Genomic DNA, 24,137 nt, shown 5'->3' on the forward strand with positions numbered 1-24,137 from the left:
ATGCAAAATTTTTTAAAAATTTGTTTCCGCTTCCTATACAGGAACATCTTGTTTTTCAAATATTTCAGTATTATAAAGATGGCACTCAGAACAGTTTACTCTTCTAGGAAAGGGCTTTTGTGTACATTTAAACCAAGATGAGATTTCATTCATGGTTATGTAGGGAACATGAACAGAACTGTCACTCCAGTGCAATGTTATGTTGGAAATACAAGTTTTCTCACGAGAAACAGCTTGGAGCCAGAACCTAAGTGGCAAACATTAAAAAAACAACCACCCCTCATTATTCAAATTTAGAAAATGGTGCAGTGGCAAAGATTTTACCTGAATTTTGCTTCTGGATCTGTAGCTGCTGTAAAACATTGCTGCCAGATTGTTTTTTGTTATCTATCTATCTATCTATCTATCTATCCATCCATCCATCCATCCATCCATCCATCCATCCATCCAGCAATCAATCAATCAATCAATCAATCAATCAATCACCAACCACAGTGCCAAGTTTCCAGTTTCAGGGCTAGTTCAAATTGCTGGTGGCTATGTCAGTTAGTAGCCAGAGATTGTCAGGCCTGAGATGTCAGTTATGTCAACCACTAACTGCTGCTCAGCTTCAAGGCTGAGAAGGAGAGAGCAAAAGGCCTTTTAAACCATGGGAAGGATGGGTGAAAGAACTGCCAGAATTGATCTGCAGAGAGTTGCACCTTCATATTGACAGAGGACAATCAAGTTGGGTTTAGTGGCCTCTTTCTAGTGTGCAGTAAAGATTTGTATTTAGCTATGCTGAAGTCTCAACCAAGTTCAAGGCCAGAGTCTACTTAAATTGTGCCAAGGCAAGCATCTTGGAATTTCTGCTGACATCTTGCCAGGGGGCCTGACAGACATTATAGCTCTTCAAAATGGCCAAGACTTTCCAAAGATGCATTTGTTTCCATATCAACTTGAATGTGACTTGTTATCATCTAGTGAGCTAACGTCCTACCGCCAAAGAAATTTTGGTAGATAGGAACATGGAACAGAATCTTCTGTATGGCAACCCCAGTTATGACTCCCTCCTTGTGTGATCACACAGAAAATTGCTAATTACTTTTGGATGGGTGATAAATCATTTTCATTCTTTCCTTTAATGGTTTTAAATTCAGCACACTGGTTGATTTTAATAGACTTCATTCCATTTAAGAATTGAGCGGTTACTTTGTTTCATAGATTCCCTTGGGGAAGTTTGTTACAACTTCATTCATTCATTCATTCGTTCATTCATTCATTCGAACAAAGAATGAATAAATAAATATAGGAACTCTGTGGTCTCTCCAAACAATCAAGCTAGAGCTAACAATTCAACAGAATTAATGGTGATCCTGGAAGTGATCTGTGGATAAAAGAATCTGTATATGGCCTTCATGAAATTAGGGAAGGATGCATCTACACTTCCAGGAAACATGTGAAATTATTTACCTCACAGAGAAATCAAGATACTCCAGATATGCATCGCTACACTATGCCAAGCTGAATTAGTATTAGCTTTAGTTTGGTTGTGGTGGGCTAGTGTATTGTGGCATCCCAGTCTATGTGGTTTGTTCATGAGTCAGTGTATTGTGAACACAGAAAATGGATTAATTCAGGAACCAGGTGAAGCATGCAGTCTAAACTTGCCCACTGTGTGCTTAATATAAAGATTCATTATGGTATGTGGAGATTAGTCTTGTAGCTCAAGGCATTATAGAGGTTGTCTACCCACTAAGAGTAACCCAACTATTGCTCATCCTAAAATCAGGGGGAAAAAACCCTCAATGTTTAAAACAAAGTCTCAGCACAATTAAAGTAAATACCCTCCTTCAAACTTGATTCCCAATGATTTCATGGACACCATATGAGCATATTTTGTCACTGTCTTCTTTTGGGATTTTTTTTTAAGCTTCACAGTTTAGGTGGGACTTTATGGTGGTTGCCCATTAAAAACTACGTCCATCTGTGCTTTGATTTCTTTTTTAAACTTTGAAATAGCCAAAGTAAGTTTGATGCTGCCACCTGGTGTGACATCTGTGCAAATGCTTAAAGAATTCTTTCCAGCATTGCTGGGGAAGACCAAGGGGAAAATTCCAAGTCTGGCAAGCTATGTCCAAATCATAAAATCAAAGGAACATCTCAGAATGCTTTCTTAACGAGACTGTGGCAAGCCCATAAGATAGACACATCTGTTAGAACTAAGAAACAGGTCGTTAACTCTTGCAATAAATGGAGTCATTACAATAAAACCCATTTTTAAGACTAATCAGGAAAGGAGATGTTTGTTATTCACAACTGTTCATTAAATATGGTAATACATCATTGTGGCAAATTACATCACTCGTGTAGTGATCTCACAACTGACTGTGTCTCCTTCTGTGCATCCCCACCATGTGTCCCTGGTTGCAGCCCTTTTCTCACTTGCAACCTCATTTAGAGTGTTGGAGGAAATAATTACATTTTTGAAGGTCATCATCTTTAAAAAGGAAGGTAACACTAAGGATCCAGTTAATAACTGAATGGGAAACCGCCAGCCAGCTCCAGGGCTGTAGGCTACATGGGGAAGTAAATAAATTAAGTAATTAAATCCCAGAAGATGAGTATGGGAAACTGCTTCTATACTCCTGCCAAGAAAACAATATGGGCATGTTCACAAAACCACCAGGAATCAAACTCAACTCAAGGGAGTCTACCTTTAAAAGCTTACCTAACATAGGAAGAAGCAATACTATATTTCAGTGGTTTTATCTGGTCCTAGCAGTGGCTTAAAAATATCAGCAAGAAAATTAAGATCATCTTCATCTCCAAATAAAAGACTCTATTTATTTTGGCAAAGCGGAGCATGAAAGCAGACCTGTGTGTGTGGGGGGAGGGGGGAGAGAGGGAGAAAGATTAAAAATAAGTGAGGAATGGATTTTGCTGAGAATGTGGTTTAGGGCTCATAACAGCTTGAAAATCTCTTGGCCCCAAGAATCAGAATTAAACCAACATATTGTAGCAGTTACACTGAAAATACAAACCAGTGTTCCTTCCAAGAGTGTTAGAATCATAATTTGCTGATTTCCCATTGGAAGTCAGTAATTTCAATATCTCTGAAGATCACCAGGTTGGGATACAGATAAATTCTAAAATATACCCCAAACCAAACAGCTTACAGCAAACATTAAGGATGGGAGGCATCAGCATGGAAAATGAGACACAACCTCAAATCACTACAGTTTGAGAAATAAACATGACAAGTTAATTTGCATGAATGCTGTTCCTAAAAAGTAATCAGAAGTTCATTAATATGCAATTGAATATTTAATCTATCACAAACAGAGTCCAAATTATCTTCTGGTTACAAAAGACTTCAGCATTTCAAAGACTGAAAAGAATATTGCAGAAAATTTAGCTGGGGGATCATTCCAGAAAGTTATAAAACTGTAATGTGTTGAGGGCTGATATGGGTGAGATATCAGCCCTCAACACATTAACACCAAATCCAATTATGACAATGATTATGATAATATAGTGGCTACATTCAACTATTTTTTAGCTTCACTTCTGCCAGTCATAAGGATATTTTGGTCACATACTGTCACCCAGTGGAAGAGTGCTTTGGGAGAAGAACTACTTTCAGCAAGGAAAAGGAAAAGCACAGCACGGTTATAATTTTATATGGATCTGATGAAATGCATGCTGAATCTCTGCACCACTGCAGTTGATACTTGAACATCTGGCAGAGGGGCAGACTTATTCCATTCTTCATGCACTTCTCCATAGCAAGACTCATCTTCTCTACCCCCAAAACTGAAGGTGGCTCTGTCATTTGACCCATTCCTTTGGGAATCTCAGTTTATTCTCCAGGATGCTGCTAACCAAAGGCTCCGATTCCAAAAGCATCTGATCTCCAGGGCCTGAACCAGTGGTGGAACTAACCCATTGCTGATTCAGTTATCTGGTTTTTTACAGTGTCATCTTGGGCATGCAACACTTTTGAACCCCTCCTAAATTATCTTTTTGTATAGTATCTCAGCTCTTAACCTTTCTGTTATTGCTAAGCATTTAGGAATACACTGAAGAAGACAATGACAGAATTATGGAATTGAAAGGGACCACAAGAACCATCTAGTCAAGTGTTTCTCAACTTTAGCAATTTTAAGATGCATGGACTTCAACTCCCAGAATTCCCCAGCCAGCATGTTGAAATCCACACATCTTAAAGTTGCCAAGGTTGAGAAACACTGATCTAGTCCAACCCTCTCAAATCTGCAGGAAGACCAATTATTGTCCTAAACTATCTGCACCTTGTGAGTTTTCTATAAGTTGTGTTCCAGGTCTCAAAAATGAAAGAGTGAAATCCGTTAGTGAACGCAGGCACAGGCACAGTCTCCCAGTAACAACCTTTATTGCAATTTTAAAAACTGATCATCAGCTTTTGATGTTGACCAAAAATTCAAGCTTTACCATTATGATCCTTAATTCATGACATCTCCCATGCTGGTTCACAGTTCAAACCAAGTTACTCTCAATATTTACAATTTGTTGAACCAAGGATACTTAACTATTTCCACAGCCTGTATATACATATACTGTATATACATAGATGACAGCACTAATCGACCATGGTTGAACAAAGTAGAGTCAGACACAGACAAGTGAGGCCTTGGATGGGAAACCATCAAGAAATTCCAGGATTGTTGGCTAGATTAAGTAGTAAACAAAATCCAAACAAGGCAAGGCCCACCCTTCTGCCAAGGGCATCCTAGGGGCGAGCGGGACCAAAATATCAAGTTGGTGCCTGTGTCTGCACAATCAAGGCTCTGCCTCATTTTTACATGCGTATGTAAAATCATTTCCTCTTCTTTCAGTACAGCCCAACAGAAAGCATTAGATATAGAGTTGGAGCAGCCTTCCCTCATCTGGGATTGTGAAAGATTTGCAAGTTGCAACCCCAAGATATACGGGGAACATCAAGCTGGGGAACAGCTTAGAGAAGTGTTCAGGTTGGCAGAAAATCACAGTCAGTATCTATTGGCTTGATATTCATTTACCCAAATTGGTCAGACTGGCTTATATCAGTTATACAGTAATTGGAAAATAGTAATAAAGCAGCTGCAAATGTTACCACGGGAAGGGGGAAATCAAAAGTACCAAATACATTCTTAGAATTCTATCTACGCTTTTCGCAACATGGCTGGGGACTCTTGAAATTATAGCTCAGCACATCTGGAAGGCACCAAGTTGGAGAAGGCCCTTATATCCAACACAAAACTGTCTTTACTCTTTAAAACCCACAATGAAAAATTGCTTGCCTTATATTTACATCAAACTAGTGACTATAAGAGAGCGCCAGTCTGGTATAGTGGTTAAGGCATCAGGCTAGAGACGATGAGTTCCAGTCTTGCCTTAGGCACAAAGCCAGCTGGGTGACCTTGGATCAGTCACTCTCTCTCAGCCCTAGGAAGGAGGCCATGGCAAATCACTTCTGAAAAACTTGCCAGGAAAACTGCAGGGACTTGTCCAGGTGGTCTCCGAGAATCAGACACAACTGAACAGATAAAAAAAGAGTTACTATAAGTAATCATTTTCTCAAAATCAAAAAGTCATTAGAAGTACCATTGAATTACTGAAATTGCTTCCATAGTTTGGAAAATACACAGCTTAGTAGACTCCTCTTTAATATCTGCCTTCAGTTTCTTTACAGAAACTCCAAATTAAAGGAAAGATATATTTTGCCCCCAAGGCTGGCAGCCATGTTGTGCTCATTAACAGTGTGGCTCAAAATATGTCTTACGAATACAAAAGCTTGCTGGAAGAGAGTCAGAAGCAAACGTTTTTGTTTGCTTAAGTAAAATCAGCCAAGAGGAACTAGCTATAGAAGGCAAAACCTTGTGTGGGTATTTTAAAGATTAAATTATTGTGTCCAAACCTGATGGGGCTGAGAAGCTAGATGAAGCACAGGGACGGGAAAATCCAAATGGAAATAAATATTCGAGAGCTTTGAAATAGAATGGCCTAAACTTCCTTACGATCTTGAAGCTCAAAGATTCAGAAGCTTCAAAAGGACACATTTCTCCATTAAAAATCAAATGTTTTCTCTAGCGTATTTGTAAAAAACAAACCGACATTATTTCCTTTCAATGTGATAACCACATCAAAAATTTACTATCCTGACATTTTTTCTAATACCATCCGGTCTCCAAAACTCAAAATGATTCTTCTGAATGCACACAAAGCTCTCTTTTAAATTCCCATCTGCTAAAGAACACATAAAATGGCCAAAACAGTTGAGATGAGCAAGATCAGCCCAAGCAAATATGGTTATAACCCGTATCTATGCAACACAATTATCAAAGCAGCCTGAACCACCTCCACTTTTACTGGAAAGTAAGAGAATTCAGTGATCACCGCCTAGGTCTTAGAACTTGGTTTGATCTTGCAACCTTGGACACTACAAACCTGGGTGGTTTTCAAGGTCCTGGGGAAGTTGTCTCCAGACGGAGCAGCAGATAGTTCCTCTCTTGATATAAAGAGTGCTTGATCCAGATGCAAAGCTGTACAGCCTCCCTAATTCTACCAAGCACTGTGGACCATGAAATACTGGTCTGACAATTAGAATACCGTTGTCCAAAGGCTAGTGAAAAGTATGATGCAACAGATGAAAAATTAGACAAGTGCATCCTGTTCTGGATACAGACACCCAAGAACAGGGTGGAGCTTGACCTTGCAAGCTACTAGTTAGATAAGTCTCTTGGCAAAGAACCAAGTTCCCCTTTTCTCAGTAAATGCGGAAAAAACAGCTCACCAGGGATTTCTTAAATTTCAACTGCCTTGTGGTTTGTACACACAGAAGAATGGTTCATAATTTCTGGCTTTCACTTTTGGCTAATAGGTCGTGTTACTAGTACCCAGCAAAGCTTACGTAACACTTGGCTCAGTGTATTATAATCAGGACCTATTAACAGCATCCCCAGAACATACTGCGCATCCACAGAAAGACCTGCAACATTATTTAGGACTGTTGTTTTGACCAGGAGAGGCAAGGCTTCACTAAATGAGACACAAAATACTTAGCTTCTGGTTCTCCAGGCAGGAAATTCTAGAAGAACTGATGCCATCCCAGAAAACGGATTGCAGTGATCTGGCTTGTTTTAAAAGAACACCGGAGGACTGCAAAGAGAGCTTAAGATGCAGCAATAAACAGCTTGCTCTGAAGCACCATTGCTTTACCTGGTGCCTCGCCCATATTTAGCTAAATTAGCACTGCAGGGCAGCAATACATGAGGCAGATCTGCGAATATGGTGCTGTTGGCAAGAAATGAAAGTGGGGGAAGAACTCCCCCCTGCACACAGACACACACACACACCCCTAACCATCATTGCGTAGGATAGAAGTTATCCCAATTAAGAGGCAGCATCCCAGCCAACCTTGGCTGATCTCTAAAAAATGCAACAAGGTCATACCTGGTTGGTACATAGATAGTAAACCATCAGGAAAGCTCACAGTCCTAGACCAAGGAGAGAGGTTGAAAAATATCATGGAAGAAGAGGACTACTTCTGTACTGGAGGAGAGAAATCCCCAAGAGTTGACTTCAGGGAGTGTTTATCCATCCTTTGGAATAGAAGAGGTGACTTCAACAATTGATTTCCTATCCTAAACAGAGATCTTTCAGAAAGAATGTATAGAAAAACAGAGCTGGAAGTGGGGAAAATTAAAGGAAAATACACACTGGTTTCTAAAATATGTTTACTATCCCTCATTATTCAGATATGCTTCTCCATGGCCCAACTTTCCTTGGAGAATGACGACGACACTGGGGGGCAGAGCTGGTACTTAGAATTTTGCTGGCCCCCACGCTTGAAGCCCAGATATTATTGCATCATTATGCATCTTCTTCCTGCAGTCCAAAAGCTCTTATAATCGAGCTGTGAGAGGTTTCCCTTTATTTTTATTGCTGTGATATGCAGAAAAGATGTAACAGTATACAAGCTACAAAACAAAAAATAGAAAAATGAAAAAGAACACACATACACCCATACACATTTATTGCAATACACATATAAAAGTGACTGTCTAAAATTCCTAAATGGAACCTTTCCATGGTATTTTCATTGCACTGGTGCAGAGGCCCTTCAAAGTAGCGGGTGAGCCCCTATCTTCAACCCAGGATTTTAAAGTCAGAGAAGTGGTATCTTTTCAGCAACATCAATCCAAATAAGGATTAAATAGGGATGTATCTTAGTCCCAAACCATGTGTCAAAATCCCCTCAAATATATTATACTTCTGGATTAAAGAAGACGACACACAATTCTTCTTAATCTTCTCAGGTGCCCAGGACACATGAGAAAGAATATTTTGATGAATTGGTCTCATCTTAAGATCACAGGAATCATATTTAACATTCATTAAAAGATATTGATTTGTTACAACAGGGTATTTTAATTCTTTATTCCAAAATTCTTGGAGACTGTTAATACTTTTTAATTGTTTGAAAAAAATAAGATGTTTAGAATCTTACCTAACACTTTCCAATAATACATGTACTTTAGAGGTTTTCGAAGATGCTAACATTAGGGCAAAGTGCTGGATCACAATAAAACCAATGATGTTTTATTAAAAAATACTGCCGCTCTGCAATTTAAGTAACTCAGATTCCTTTTGTAATATAACAAATGTTTTGAAAGATTAATTAACAATAAACTGATCTAGAGTATTATTACTATTTTCTGCCCAAGTACTCCAGAAAAAGGATTTACCTGTGGTTTTCAAATTAGGACTGTTTCTATAATGTGAACAGAGGTCATATTTAAATTCCTAATGTGTCTTGCCGTCTTTATGCTGGAAAAACACCTGAATTTGGGCTAAAAGAAGAACCAAGATACTAAAAGCAGACAAATAGTGACTTCCCAGTTGAGCCAATAGTGGTCTTTTTTAAAGAAAAATTACTTAAATTCCACAAAGAAATAAAAGTTAAAATATAGGCCCAATAATAAAGGCAGAAGTCAGAAAAATTGAAGCCCTTATTCTCTTACAAAAATCCTGGTTTAGACTGCCCATCCCACAAAAGCTTTCTCAATATATGTCAATATAATTAAAATTAAAAGGTTACATGTGGATCCCTTTTAGTGCATAGTACATACACAGCTATTATGTTTATGCACACATGTGCACACACACACATATATACATACATATATACATAATGTGGATATGTGTAGAAGTAATATTAACAACATCTACTCTTCCCCATAGGAATTTTCAACCACCATTTATATTGGAATTAATCTGAAATAGTTTTAAATATCTGTATCAAAAATGTGTCTTGAGAATTCCAAGTTATTTAAAACCACAGCATAAACAAAATTCCATTGTTGTCCACAGCAACCAATAAGAAGTATATGAGACTTACTCCTGTTAACTGAATAATCTGACAATTCGCCAGATTGTTGGGCAATAGCCATCGTTTGACAGAGATGATTTATCAAGCAGACCTAAAATATCACAGAATCAAAAGAGGTTGTCTAGTCCAATCCTTGCTCAGCGCAGCATCTTTGACACATGACCATCAGGCCTCTTTTGAAGACTTCTAGCAAAGGAGAATGCCCCATGGAATGTGTCAGCCTGGTTTACTTCACTGACAGCTAAAATAGTCAGGAAGTTCGTCCTGATGTCTACCTGGAATGACTTTTCTTGTATTTTTAACTCACAACTTGAAGTGAGATATTGAGTAAGCTCCACAAGGTTCACCCTAGAACTGGTACTCTTCAATGCTTTTGATCAATGACCTAAATTAAGTTGTGGAAGAAATCAGGTTTGCAGATGACACAATACTTAGGGGGATCACTAAAACTAGAAGACAAAAAGAAATTCTGAACTGATTTTTGTAGGTTAGATATATAACACAATGAAATTCAGCAAAGTTCTTGCCAAAAAAGAATCACAGAGCACCCTGATTACAAACTGAATCCAATTCAACAAGGGGATGTTGCTCTTAAAAAAAAGCAGATGCAATTTTAGGCTGCATTAATTTCCAAATCACAGGAAGCAGCACCTTCTCTTTTTCCTGCTTTGATTAGTCCCCATCTCAAGTTCCAGTTCTGATGACTTAGAGAAACTTAAGTTCAGAGATGGACAGAAGGATGATCAAGAGTAGAAACTAAGGCTATGAAGAAAGACTGATAGAGCTGAGTAAGTTTTGCCTTGAGATGTGGCGGATGTAATCCCCTCTAAGTATCTAAAAGGATGTCACAGAGGAAGGGCTAGAGAAAAAGGCAGATTTCAAATAAGAAAAAACCTTTTAACAGTAAGAGCAGTGACCCAATGACCCAGGCAGGCACTGTATCCTAGTGGAAGCTAGGTGCTGGGCTTGATAGATTCAGTGATCTCTTTCAATTCTACAATTTTGTGGAAACTCAAGAAGGGACTGGAGAGAGAGAGATGCACCAAGGCAGAAGTACTTAACTGAACTGCTTCACAAAGCAGTATGTTGGTCTTTCTAGTAGTGGGTAATTACACTATATACGGTAGCACTTAACTCCACCATTTCACAAATTATCTCAACAGTCCTTGTAACAAGCCAGTAATACAAGCCATCATATTCTTCTTTAATGTAGATGAGGTGGAAAAGCTAAATAGTGGTTTACCAAAGTTCACCCATGAGCTTATAACTGAAGGACATTAATTATGTGAACTTCTTGACTTGGAACTCAGTTGTTCCAGGAAAAAATATGGGGACTTTATCAATGAGCTCTGAATCACAAAATGCTCAGCTCAAATTTCTATTCTAACATGAACTCACTGGGTAGCATTTTTCAGCTTTGATAGTCATGCCCTTCCCTAGGATTTTTCTCCCCATTTCTTTTGGAAAGATACTTTCATTTTAAGTTACGATCTAAGTAAAAGAGGACAATCCTCAAAGGGGAAAAAAACTGGTTTTCTTGCTTAAATTAACACGGTTGACCGCCTCCTTTCTTTGCAGATTCTTTGCAGGTTAGAGGGACAGAAGAACATATCACAGCTCTTCTCTTTTAAGGGTAATGCTTTGCACACCTGTGTGTAAAACTCACTGTTCTGGGGACAGAACATTCTGGAATGTCCTGTGTGTCTTCTGGAATGTGGCAAACTGGCCATTTCAAGGATTATTCAGTAGTTTTCTGGAAGTAAACCTACCCAAACTAGAAGTGCTTTGTGAACTGTGAGTTTTGCACATTCCTAGTAATAGACTATACTGGGGTCAGAGGTATTGCAAAAGCATTAACCAAAAGAACTCCCTCTACAGATGCAAAACACATCATTTCTGCATTCCTAGTCTATGGAGCAAGAAACAGCCATAGTTTTAAAAATTATTTTATTTTTCAAACTTACATAATGGTCTTCAAAATGCAAAGAATCTGTAAGCTCTAGTAATAAAAGTCAAGGAGCACAATGAAAAATGGGGACTAAAATTAAATATAAAGACGACAAAACTAATGACAATAGGTAGAACCACCAGCCTTAGAACTGTTAACTAAAATACTGAAGTGGTGAACAGCTTCTGCCTTTTAAGATCAACCATCAGCAATAAAGGAACCAACAGACAAGAAATATGCCTCAGAGTAGCACTTGTAAGAGCAGCCATGAAAGCCTTGGAAAAGATATTCAGATGCTTTGATGTGTCTATAACTACACAGATCAGAACTGTGCAAGCCATGGTATTTCTTGTGACACTCCGTAGAAGTGAAAGTTGGACTTTGAAGAAGCAGGAAAGGAAAAGTACTAACGCCTTTGAACTTTGGTGTTGGAGAAGACTCCTGAGAATACCATGGACAGCCAAGAAAACAAACCGATAGATCACTGAATAAATCAACCCAGAGTTCTCACTCAAGGCACAAATGACCAGGCTCAACTTAGCCTACTTCAGACACATTATGCAAAGATCCAGCTCTCTGGAGAAGGCTCTAGGGCTGGGAAAGATGGAAAGAAAGAGGAGGACAACCAGCAGCAAGGTGGATGGACTTAGTTACAGTGGCAATGGGGACATCATTGGAAGACATGAAGGACCAGGTTAGGGACAGTTCCTCATGGAGAAAATCAATCTATGTGGTCAACACCAACTTGATGGCACAAAAACAATCAACAAACCAACACTCTTCAAAGCCAGAATTTCTCAAGATGGTCTCTCTTGAACTGTAAAAGAAATCATAATTACATGAAAGGAACAAAAATGGGCTTGGAAATGCTTAAATCCTAGGCAAGTGAATCACTTACAATGATTGTCTTATCTCAGAATAGCTGAAAACAGGCATAAATAAGTTGGTATTTACAAGGAGCTACAGAACAAGGTAAATGTTCTCAGTGTTCTAAGAATGATTGGAAAGGAAAGATGGTAGGGCAAGATGATGGCTCAGATTGAAAGAGCACCCTTTCTGGACATTTCACAAAACAAGCAACACTCCACTCTATCATAAGATTTGGCTATATCAGAATGCTTCTCCTTTCAGAACAGAATTTGTATAAAGTATTTGAGAAGTGACTCACTTAGGAAAATATAGTCTTTCTTTCTACATATCCATCTTGGTTATAAACTGTATCTATGGAATGGACAGGAGACTAAAGAAGCAGATGAACAGTCAGATGCTCAATGCCGGGTTAGCTCTGTGTAATATGAAAGACATGTTCCCTTCCTGTTGCAATAGTTGGCACAGGGACAAACTAAGCAGCACATCTGAAGAGATTCCACATGTTTTAAATGTTGTGGTGCTATAACATTATCTCAAGGTGGAACCATCCATACTGGATAGCATTTTCTGGAACTAATTATCAGTTAATTCCATTTCCTCTTAAAAATAAGGAAACCAGCTATTTATCGGTGCAGTATTGGAAGCATTATACTTTACTCCCATAGAAGCAGCTTGCGCTGGGTTGCTGCTGCTTTTGCACACTGTGGATTGTATTCTCTGGTGTTTAAACCAAGAGAACATCCCTTGAGCCTGGATAAATTCCCAAGCTAAATTGGAAGGTGGCAAATGGATCCCCTCTCTCCTGGAGTTTCCACATAGTTTCTCTCGCTTTTTCCTAACCCTCCAGAACCACTGGAAAACGCACTTGTCAGCAGAAGAGCCTTGATGGATTGAGCTTGATGACAAGCACAATGTTTTTTCAACGCACATTAAATGTATTTGAGGAAATGCATTTAGCTGTTCTCAAAAACCTACACAGATTCAGATCTGGTTAATACTTGGGTGGGAAACCACTGGAAAATCCCAAAGCTGACAATTTGTCCAAGTAGTTTTTTAAAAAATCTCATAAGGCGGCAATGGCAAATTATTTCAGTATTATCACCAAGAAAGCTACATGAACATGGAATCGCCAGGATTCCAATATGACCTGAAAAAGACTTTATTTTGTATACCCTTGTTCTGGATTTTCTGTTTCATATTTCAAACCTTCTGCCTAACAAATAATTTCTTAATCAGAAGTCAGGCTCCTCCCATCCCCTTACAATGTTTTAAGGACAACATAAATTCATTATTGTTGTACCTGAGAAACACAATGGAATTGTGTTCTAGCAACTTCCCTGTAACTTGACCACTCTAATGCAAGGTTTAAATAATATTTAGACTCTCTATACTTATTGGTGGAGAAAAGCTGACTCTTCAGGAGACAGGTTTGCTTTTTGGAGTTATGATCTTTAAAGCCAATGTCCTCAGAAATGGAACAAGAACAATATACAGCATGGAGCATTTCTAGTCCCTGTAGCCTTTTATGAACCACTGGGATGTAAAATACCTTTAGTGCTTATTAGGGAGTTTTTTTTCCCCTGCATTATAATCAGGGGATGCTCAACTGATTATAGGCAGTGTTTTTATAGGTTGGCAGTTTTCCAACGTCCATGGCTTAAACTCACTAGCAACAGAGTTCCCACAGTTGTGCATCTCTCAAAGCTCATGAGCCCCAATGCCTTTTCCTTCCCAGACAATGGTGCCAACATTTATTGCTGCCCTCTGAATGGCACAGTGGGTGTTTCCCATCATTCTCATCCTACTCCTGGGAATAAATCACCAGCGTAATCCTTCTTACTGTGCACAAGGAATTCCAAAGCAAGGAGAGCAATCAACTAGGCTGTGGTCTCTCTTGCGGTTCAGAAGCTGAATGCATTACGGTTTTGGTCTAGTTATGCCACACATTTTCTTCAGGCTAGGATGCAAATTTATTGGAGCTATTACCCTACCAGACCGAGGACCCCCCCCCCCCAAGATTCCTACATTTCATCTTCCTCATTTTGGATATGCACAATATAGCAAAAAGGTGTGGTGCTTTGATCCTATGGTGACAGCCATCAGTTTGACTTTCTGGACCTCCATCTACAGATGCCGTTTGGCTTTGGCTAATTTTCAGACTTAAATTCATAACAGTTTCACATCATCGTGTGTGCTTATGCATATGAACAAAGATTATATGCCAACGTTGCACATTTTGGAGAAATGTCAAGACTCTTGATTCATACAAAGGAGGCCTCAGATGCTTTACTGTATCACCACTATCTAGTCTAAGACACAATGAGAAAATAATGGACACTTCCGCCAGGTTATCTTGCCTCTTCATCTCTAACTTCCATTAAGTCCTCACAACAAATGGCTTTAAAAATACTTCAGAAAGTTTGCCTTAAGCTTAAAGCCAGATCAATATATTTATGCAATTTCTTTCTTTGTATTAGATTAAGGAGGATTTGAAAGTCAATTGAACAACATGGGAAAATCTTTGTCACTGTTTTTCAAAGCTACATTTCTTCCCTTCAGTCTTTCCTTCCTGGCTGGCTGGGGGCAATCCAGGTTTACAGAGTTTCATTTACTCCACCCAGCAGTGGCATTGGTGACACTAGCTCTGTGCAAATTGTCAGGTCCACCAGCATTGCTGATGCACTGTCCCAAAGGAGAACAGCAAACTGGATATTAATACATTTTTATATGGGCTATGATTCTACATGCAATTTGCATATTTGATTGTATGGAGATTGCATTTTTTTGCATATGATACCTAGATGCATGCCTAACATAGCACTAAGATTGGAAGACTAATCTTCCCAAAATGGAAATATTGTAAACAATACCATTTGCCTGGAGCAGGGTTAATTTAACTATGGGGCTGCTGCCATTAGCAACACTGGTCACACAGAGATCCATGTGGTGGGAAAGTATTGTAGCCAAATTGCAAACAGATGGATTGTGTATGATAATCTGTCTTAGATCGAGCCAAGCAAAGGAATGAAGATGTAGAACTACAGTCAATCAATGCTCCAGGATTTATCAGTCTTAGAGAACGACCAAGAAATCTTCTCATGGATTATCTAAGGTCACTTACTCATCACAATTGGCACTAGACCCCATTTCAATGTTTTTTCCCCTTAGTTGTTCTAGAGGAAAGATTTAAGGATATCCCAGCCATGCAGAGACTTAAGAATAGAATGGGATTCAGTCACCTGAACACCTCTATTTAAAACTATTGAAAGATCCCTGGCCAGGCAGGTGAGTTGTATATTTTAATCACCTTTTGATAGACAAAATCATGACGGTTGCCTAATACTGCTTTCTAGCTTCAAGGACTCAAAATATTACATGATTTTTGCCAAGCTTGGACTAATGCATATGACTCTTGTACTATCTTTTTCAGATTTGTTGTCCTAGGCATGTTTTGGTCTAAGACAGTAATAAAGTTTACTTACTTGCTTTTTGCAGTGTTTTATCAGTGGTGTACATCAATTACAACCTCATGTCAAAGAAACAGAAGAAATGGCAAAGTATGTATGCTTCTATTCCTGAACTATAATTAGCCAGGTAGTTAACTATCAGAAAATACTCTCTACTCATGATTCAATTTAGCAGCACATGGGTGAGCCAATCTATGTAAAAATTCCCTTACCAAGTCCTTCTTTATCATCCACTTGGAGCTAAGTTTTAGCATAATCACCACCTCCCACTGAAGATATCAGTGTGAAAGAATGAAAGTCACTTTCAGGAAAGTCCTCTCTTGTCACAGCTTCTAGGAAGGAAGGAAGGAAGGAAGGAAGGAAAGAAGGAAGGTATTTATTTATTTATTTAAAACACATATAGCTGCCCAACTCGTACCAAACTCTGGGCAGCTCATCACAGCAGAGAAAGAATCAGACTTTTGTGAAGGTCACTTCCAAATTTTGCTTGAATTCTGTAAGCATTAGAAGTTCCTTCTCCATGAAGATGAGGCAATCAGTTGATCCTGGAGTTGTTCTTTCTCACCTTCCCCCTAGAAATGAGTATAAAATGACACCATGGGGGGGATGGGAATTAATTGGCCTCACCTTGACCAAAACAAAAACTGAGCACATGATGCTGTGTCTCCAAGGTCAGCACAAGGCTAGGAAACATGCTTCTCAAATACTTCAGATAATAACACCAAGAAGAAACGCAACAGCGAGAGAAGGGCACTCAACACAGATAATCAACACAGGAAGTGTACCCTGTGCTATGCAGAGACAATGGCCATAGCAATGACTAAGATGCATAGAATTTTCTGAAGTTACAGAGTGACTTTGATCTAGACTAATTTATTCTGACAAACAATAAGGACAGTCATGAACTGCTCTCCAAAAACTGAGAAGCCACTGCCCAGTAATTTCTGTTTTGGGTTTCCTACCACTCTTGAGATATTCTCTAGAAAACTATGTGGTTCTCTGGTACAATAATGCAAAGGACAGTTTGTTTGTTTTAATTCCGCAAGATCAAGTGATTTGATAGATGAATTTAACCAAACATTCTGGAGAACTGTCTAGGGTTATTGTTGAGGGGATCAAATAGAGGAAATCATACAGTACTTAGAAGCAAATGTTTCCAGTTGAGATCTGTAGAAATATCTGCCATTAAAATGAAATTTGGATGGAGACTCTGCGTCAAAGTAAGATTCAGAAAGTGCGTACAGCTTTTTCCCAGAGCTTTCCTCCCATCCTTGGAAAATGTCTGCCCCACAGTATTCCTCTTGTCACATCTCCAAGTTGATGCCAACAGAGTTGTTGCCACCACATAAAGCAGCTGCTGTTGTTGCTGTTGGGAACTGTGGCTTCCTGAACCAAGCTGGAGCCTAGGAGATCCTGCTGAAAGAGGACTGACCTCCCTTGAAGATATACGGGGTCATTGCCCATGGGATACAGCTGACCTGCTGGGTGAGATTTTCAGTATCCTTCAAAAAACAGTCCAGGCATAGAGAGGTCTACCAGCTGATTTCTTTCCTGCTCTCCTCTTTGAAATGAGAAATAAACTCTTAGTGACTCCATACAGAGGAACAGTTTGGGGAAGCAGCAGATCCTGACAGATCCACCTTGACCTGGTTTCAGTTTGCCTCACTGGCAGGCTGGTACCGAGATAAAAACTCCTTCATGAGGGCACGCCTTCAACAGATGGTAGGCAGGCCATCTTGAGGTGGGGCCAAGGGGGCTCTGTGGAAACAATCTCTCAAAAGAGCCCGTAGAATGCTAATGCTGGCTGGGGAATTCTGGGAGTTGAAGTCCACACATCTTAAAGTTGCCAAGGTTGAGAAACACTGGTCTATGCTAAGTCAAGTACAATAATTAGAGACATGATACATGGCGCATAATAACCTAATATTCCTCCTTTTCAGCCCATCTGCTTTTATTTTATGTGCAACATCCAACTGCTAGTCTATGCCCATCTACTCCCATACGCTTGCAATTTTTCTGTGCCCTTGTTAACGCAGCTTTTGAAGAAGCTTACAATTATAGTTACATAAAAATGCAATAAAATGACCATGCTTACACAAAACTGCCAGCAGGCAAGAGGAAAGAAAAAACCTGATAAAATCCAGCTAAAAAACTGACCTGGCAGTCTGTCTACAGATTAACTTTCCAGAACAATCCTGAACATTTTCCATGAGTATCTTCCTAGCTGGTACTTGACAGTATAAATCTGTCTGCTGTAAGTCTGCTATAAATTAAGGAATTCAAATTCATGCCGGGATGCAGTCATATTTCTAGCAACATGTTCATTCTCCTTCTAGTATCCTTTAAAAATTGCATTGGAGATGCAGGAAACATTTTTAATGGCACATTAGAAGTATGTGTAAGATCTAAGCACAACTAAAATATCCTCCCCCCACAGCTATTTTTTTTTAAAGACCAGCAACTACACTGTAGAGCTTATTATAAGAACTCTTAATAAAGAACTCAAAATAATAGATAAACCCATGGAAAATGATTCTTATCACATATTAGTGGCCAACTTTTACCAAAACCAATGGATTGTTACCTTTGCATAGGAATACAAAATACCCTAAAACTACCATGGAATTTTTACTCACCAGGATTACATTTCACCAGCATCTTAAAAATACTTAATACTTTAAAAAACAATAGCCAGTTTTGAGGCCTTTTAATTTACTTCCCTTGTAACCACTTAAACATAGGAGTTATATTACCAGCTCATACAGAATCTAGCAGTGTAGAACTCGAACCTGGAATGTGGACTTAGAAGGCTAAGATTAAAACAAATATCCCAAAATGTTGATTAACTCTGAAATGATAAGAGAATTAAACATTTTGAAAATCCAGGTTCATACTTTGAACCTTTAACACACTTTGCATAACAAAAAAGTATTGCATTGATACAATATATTCCTACTTTACTGTATTGTTTCATATAAGCAACATCATGTATAGTCTTACTCCCTATTATTTGCCTGGAAAATGTTTTTTAAATTACCAGAGAACAGACTAGCCCACAGCTCTGGAAGTTGCCCACCCAAGTGCTAACAAGATTTGTCCTAAATGACTTGCTGAAAGCAAGCTTCAGCTACCTTAATATTTTTAGAAAGTTTGCACCCCTTGCTTTTCTACACTAGTATTCTTTGCCACTTTATACCCATTTGCTGTAGTTTCCAGGAAGTTATGAGGCTGCGATAAGAACAAGAGGTTTTCGAAACTAAACCTGGAAACAGAAGGTGATGCTTAAATTCAGAGAATGGAGATCTTTTGATGTATACAAAAGAGTGTGTTTTGTATTGTTCTTCCAATTTGTCTGACTAGCACTAGTGCTCAAGAGAAATGTTCCTTAGCTCTACCTTGGGAAGAAAAGCCTTTTTCAACTCAGCTTTGGCTCCAAAAACTGTTCTGGCATGGGGATTAAGGTGGCAGTAGAGAGAAGTGATCTTGGGAGAAAATTTGAACAGGTTGGCAAAGTGTGCAAAATACTGAAAAGTAGCCTGCAAAGCTTTATCAAAGGGAAATTACTATATCTGGTTTTAACTGGGTTGAACAGAATGACATATTCTATGCATCTTCAACAGCAAGCATGTTCAATACCGCAAGGATAAAGGGACAAATGTGACAACAGTTTCATGAATGACTGCTATCACTTATTAGGACTGAAATCAGGTGATTGCCATGCATGCATTTATAAGGTCACCCAACTCCCAAATGACTCTGGGACAGATTTTAAAAAGAGGAAAACAATTAAAAAGAAAAGAACACGCACACCTGGAGAAAATACACATTGCATTCAAAAAATCTACTAGGGTCTCTCAACAACCAGCCAAACCCCAGGGCTGGGAGCACAACTGCGTTTTCAACAACAGGTAGAACTCTTGTAGTACGGGAGTTGTGCAAATATCCAGAGGGACACAGTTCCAGAAGGCAGGTGCCACACAACAGAAGGTACACTCCCAAGGTCCCATTAGACAACACTGCTCGCTGGGTTAACACAAACCTGATTTGATGCCTTGCAGAAGCCTTTAGTAGAAGACCACTCTACCCTGAGCAAAAATGAAGGCAGACCCAATTGTGTAATGGCACTCAGTAAGCTAGTGTTTCTCAACTAGTGGTAGATTGTACCAGGATACAATTGGGATATGATTCACTGCCCCAATCTATATATGGAAGGAGGCGGCTGCAATGCAGCCAAATCACCAATCATGTGTGCTGAGGCAAGTTAACTAGTTAATCATGGCTATAGTAGGAGGCAGGACCAAAATAGTGCTTTCTGCTCCAGCAGCTTAGAAAAATCTCTCCCCCGCTGCCCCCTCCTGACACATAATGGAGAGGAAGTACTGAGAAGAAGGTGGAACTTGGGAGTGGCCAGCAAAGCATATATACAAATGCTACCACTCTTAGCTTGGAGAGCTTGCAAGTAAGAATGGGCAATTATTCCAACCCACATGGATTGTATTTTTCACAGTTTTACTTTCTTTTACAGTTTTACAGAAGCAAATCTTCTGAAATGGGAAATGGCTTGTGGTGTTTCAGACATTCTCAGAATGTCATAGTCTGGAATAAAGATGGAATATTCTAATGCAGTGTTTCTCAACCTTAGAAACTTTAAGATGTGAGGACTTCAACTCCCAGAATTCCCCAGCCACTGTTCTAGTCTTTCTGAGAACCTCCTAATTTGCACATTCCTGCTTGTTAGGTGAGTGCTGTATAAAGATTTTCTTTTGATGAAGAAAAATGCACCCTTCACATAGTACACCAGTAAAGTGAGAGATCTTTTCTTTTGAGAAAGACACTTCAGTGCATTGACTTACTCTAAAGTAGACAGATTTTACTTTTTTTTTTTTTTTTTTTTCCTGAGATGCTACTTGGTGAAAGACAACCATGGGCTTTTCCCTATAAAGCTTAAATTATTTTCACATCTTTCTTTGAAATTATTTCAAAACTTTGTGTTTTATAGTCACATCAGTAAAATTCCTGCAAACAGTATTTTTTAGATACTTAAAGCTAGCAGTAATCAAGAAATATGTTAGAATGCCTGTAAACATATGAATGTTCTTATTTTCTAATGTCCTTCTTGGTCAAAATCAGCTTTTTCCTTCTGTCTTCATAAATTCCAGGGTTTTTTTAAATAGAGAAATTGGTGGGGCTTCAGAAACAAAGAGGTTGAAACCACTTCTGTGACAGCCTGGAAACAGATCTCTATGAGCAACATCTGAAGCACATCATTATTAAGACTAAAACAAGGATGCAGCCAAGCTAATAATAAGCTTTGTGGTTTTATAACAAACTCAAAAAGAAATGACTGTAGAGAGATGTTAGCATCAAACTCCACAGGGACGCTAGAAATGTTTGACCAGAATTTCCTGGTCAAAGGGATTCCAGTGGTTTGAAAGTCAAAGCTCTTTCTACAGCTGTAATACCCTGAACTGAAGGAAAAGTAGAAATGACCATCATATGGAAAACTCAGTCCAGAAGATTTACACGGGTGATTAACCTATGCAAAGAGCAGAGTCACTTGGAGATATGTACATCTTTTGGAAATGTATCAAAAAGGGATTTTTTAAAGCCATGTTTCTCCTTCGGGTTGTGCGCCAGCTGCGCCCATTCCTAGACCGAGAGGCTTTGCTCAGTCACTCATGCCCTCGTGACCTCCCGTCTGGACTACTGTAATGCGCTCTACATGGGGCTGCCCTTGAAGAGCATTCAGAAGCTTCAACTGGTGCAGAATGCAGCTGCACAGATAGTAAATAGTGTTGGCTCCTCGGCACATGTAACACCACTGCTACGTGAGCTGCATTGGTTGCCAGTGTGCTTCCAGGTGCAATTCAAGGTGCTGGTTGTCACCTTTAAAGCCCTTCATGGCTTGGGGCCGGGTTACCTAAGGGACTGCCTTCTCCCAGTTGTTTCTGCCCATCCAATTCCATCTAGTAGGTTGGGTATGCTGTGGGTCCCATGTCAGCTGGCGGGAACTAGAAGGCGTGCCTTCTCCTCCATAGCACCTGCCCTCTGGAACATCCTCCCTCCAGAAATTAGGATGTCCCCAACCCTGTTGGCCTTTCGTAAGGCCGTAAAGACCTGGCTTTGTGCCCGGGCCTGGGGCCTTGAGCGTGTGGATGGTCCTGTCTCTTAGCTGTATTAATATCTATGCATTGCTCACTTGGCAGCCATGTATATTTATTTTGTATTTATTTTATATTTTAACTGTTTTAATTATAACCGTTTTAATTGTTTTATGGTTTTATTGTTATAAGCCACCCAGTCACTCGCTGAGATGGGCGGCTATAGAAATCAATCAATCTATCAATCTATCAAATAAATAAATAAATGATATTAAAGCAACCACCACCAAGGAGCCACTTTTCCAAGCTCATCATTATTATGCAAAGGTGTGTTCGGGAATTATGCCTCAAGCATCTTTTACATGCTCATTGTAAGAGTATATATGCTAATGACAGAAAATGGTAAACAAAGGTTGACATCCTGAGTTTTGGTGAGTACACAGACACATCCATTTTGTCTTCTGAACCCAGTGCAGAAGTGGTTTGTCACTGCCTTCTTTGGTGACCTTTTTTCAATTCCAGTCTACAAAACCGTTTATCCAAAAAGCAGCCTGGATTATAAATAAATCGCACTCATGCATAACAGATCAGAACAATCTACCTCAATATAACCCAATATGATTAAAAGCTTACTTAGGACAGAAACATCTTTGTTGCTTGACAAAACACAAAAGAAGCAGACCCTGATGGCTTCCCCAAGAAAGGTCACACTGTTTTGTGTCACACCATTATGTCCTAGTAGGAGAGCCATGTTAGTCTATGGTGGCAAACATCAGAAGGAGTCTGGTAGCACCTTTTCCAACTTTTATTAAAAGGCAGAAGCTTTCATGAGCTGCAGCTCCCTTCATCAGATGAAGTTAGTTGGAAAAGGTGCTACCAGACTCCTCCTCTTAATGTTTTGCCACCATAAAGACTTAAAAAGCTGTACAATACAGATATTTTACATTCAAATAACAAGAACCAGCATCCATCTAGTCACCAGGAGGGAGATTTCATCCATGCCAAAGTTACTAAAAAGAGTAACAACAAAGCCTTAAGTATCAGCAACAGAGAGTCTAGTGCTTGTTTTCGTGGGAATAAGGAGACATGTAATCATTTCCACAGTGAACAAAGGAATGTAACAGTCACAGTTAAAGCTTTCTGAAGTACCTCCAGCTAAACAGATTATTAGTGAAGTGCAAGTTTCCATCAAGATATCTGAGCTACTTAACTGGATTTCTTTTTACCTATTTTTCAAGGATATTTGTTGCTGTTGTCTCCTCATGATTTCTGTTGAAACAAATCTCAGCTATTTACTTTTTTTTTTTCATCTTTTATTAAAAGATGGTTTATTATTCAGATTTCTTTGACAGGATGGTGTAGCGTTATCAACAATACACTATCTGGGGAAAAAAAACTGGATTATGTATGAGCACGACTTCAATATAGTATCTAATGCAGAGCAATGAGATCTTTCGACAGATTTTCCAGCATCTGAATGATATACCCTATTGCAACACTCAGTGCAATAGCCCAGGATAGTAAGGCATATGAGGATTACAATTCCTTCAGTCATATAGTACTGGAAAACATTTCGTCAGCAGTGATGAATGTATCATTACACTAAAAGCCAGTGGGGAAGAGAAGAAAACAAAGGAACTACCAGCCCTGTTAACATTTCTCGTGTCAATGAATCACCCCACATTTTGTTTGGTTTTGTTAAGTAGAAAGCTACATCTAAGAAGGAAGCAAGCAGGGTCGGCATATGCCACAGCACGAGAGGCGATGATGCCACAGACCCTGTTACCAGTTCCTCCTCTGCCAGCTGTACAAGCTGTCAAAGCAAGGTCACACACATCCCAGTTTCGACTGCCTGCAAATTGTATGAAACAATAATGCTTTGCAATTCCAGAGTCACGCAAGACCTTAGAACTGGTTTACACCTACGTTCCGTTCAATGAACCATCTGCATATGATTCATTGGTTGCAGAAAACTTGCAGAAGTTCTGACTGGACTTCATAACCACCCCATCTCCAGGACTTCAACTTAATCCTGAAGTGCTCTCCAGTGACCAAGCGGCACAACTATAGTTTTCACAAGCTTGGAGTGGCAGAAAAAAGAAGCTTCTAGCCCTAACGCTTGTTCTATTAAGCTCATTTTATTATTACCAATAAACTTGGTGTGAGAAAATCACTGCTGCAAAATCATCTTGCCGAAATTCGAAGTCAGTTGGACAGAGGGGTTTATTGCTCAAATTATGCAGTACAATTAAGTGAAATTTTTATTCTTATTTCATTTGCAGACTATGTCCTACGCTCTCACCCAAAACACATTTTTTCTTTCATATTGTATGTGTGCTTGTAATTAATTAAAGCTTTTT

The sequence above is a fragment of the Candoia aspera genome, chromosome 7, assembly GCF_035149785.1.
Source record: "Candoia aspera isolate rCanAsp1 chromosome 7, rCanAsp1.hap2, whole genome shotgun sequence".
Taxonomy (NCBI): Eukaryota; Metazoa; Chordata; class Lepidosauria; order Squamata; family Boidae; genus Candoia; species Candoia aspera.